Below are 1395 nucleotides of genomic sequence, written 5' to 3' on the forward strand. Positions count from 1 at the left end.
TTTGTTAGGAAAATGAAGGAGAAGAATGTGAATGAGTACAAAAATGATGTGGACAGATACTTGACAGACCCTATGGAGGATCCAACTCGGTCAAATTTTGATGTTTTAGATTGGTGGAAGAATAATGCAACTAATTACAAGGTTCTCTCACTAGTTGCAAGAGACATTCTTGCCATTCCTGTTTCAATAGTAGCCTCAAAATATGCTTTTAGTACCGGAGGCCGCATCCTCGATCCCTTTAGAAGTTCATTGAGCCCCAAGATGGTGGAGGCATTGATTTGTACACAAAATTGGCTGCGCAGTCATAAGCACATCAACCTTATTGACGTGGAAGAATTTAATGATTATGAAGATATTGAGTCAGGTAATCTTTTTACGTTTTACTTATTTTTTTTTAATTTTATTTCATCTCTTTGTTGTTTATTTTGTTGTTCTAAACTTGATTCAGATGATTTTTTTTTGTTATGTTTTCTTCTCAAGATTTGTCAAATTCTGTTGCAACACACGAGGGGCAAGTTGGGAATGAAGATGCTATTATTCTGGATTAAATAATTTAGAGTGGACTAACTTTTATTTCATATCCTATTTTGTGACTATCTTTATATGGACTATTTATCTTTTTATGAATTGTTTATTCTAGATTAAACTGTTTATTTTATATGGATTATTTTGCTTCTCAATATTTTATTTCATCTCCTTGTTGTTTATGCTTTTGGACTATTAAAAGAGGCATGAAGTCATATATTAAAACTAGTTTTCACCAACCCGAGTAACCCGACCCCACCCGAGGTCACCCGAAAGGTTACGGGTTTGTAGACTTAAGAGAGTGTCGCGGCCTAAAGTTTTCTCAACCCGCACTGATCGGGTCGGCTCAATTTTTTGGCTCAACCCGACCCTACCCGGCCGATTTACACCCCTAGTTGACGCAGAGTCAAAAATCCTAATCATCCTTGGAAGACCATTCCTTGCGATAGCAAATGCCCTAATTAGCTGTAGAAATGGTCTAATGAAGATCTCTTTTGGGAACATGAATCTCAAGGTAAATATTTTCAACATTGTAAAATAGCCACAAGGTGATGAAGAGTGTCACTAAACATTCATGATCGACACACTTGTCGAGGAGGAGGTTCAGCTGCAAAGCAACTCTAAAGATCTTGAAAACTTCCTCTGAAATTCTGATTCTGAAAATTTTGGTTCTGTTGAGTTATCTCACTTGTATGCAATTTTTAACAACTCACAGGACAGAGGAATTAAGTTTAAGTAATTATATTTTGAGGAACTCCCGCAAGGGAGAGAGACACCAAAGCCTTCCATCAAGGAGACCCCTACAGTCAAACTTGCTCAACTACCTGAAGGATTGAAGCATGCATTTTTGGGAGTTGGCGATACCTTTCT

This window comes from Morus notabilis, unplaced genomic scaffold, assembly GCF_000414095.1.
Source record: "Morus notabilis unplaced genomic scaffold, ASM41409v2 Scaffold97, whole genome shotgun sequence".
NCBI classification, from domain to species: domain Eukaryota; kingdom Viridiplantae; phylum Streptophyta; class Magnoliopsida; order Rosales; family Moraceae; genus Morus; species Morus notabilis.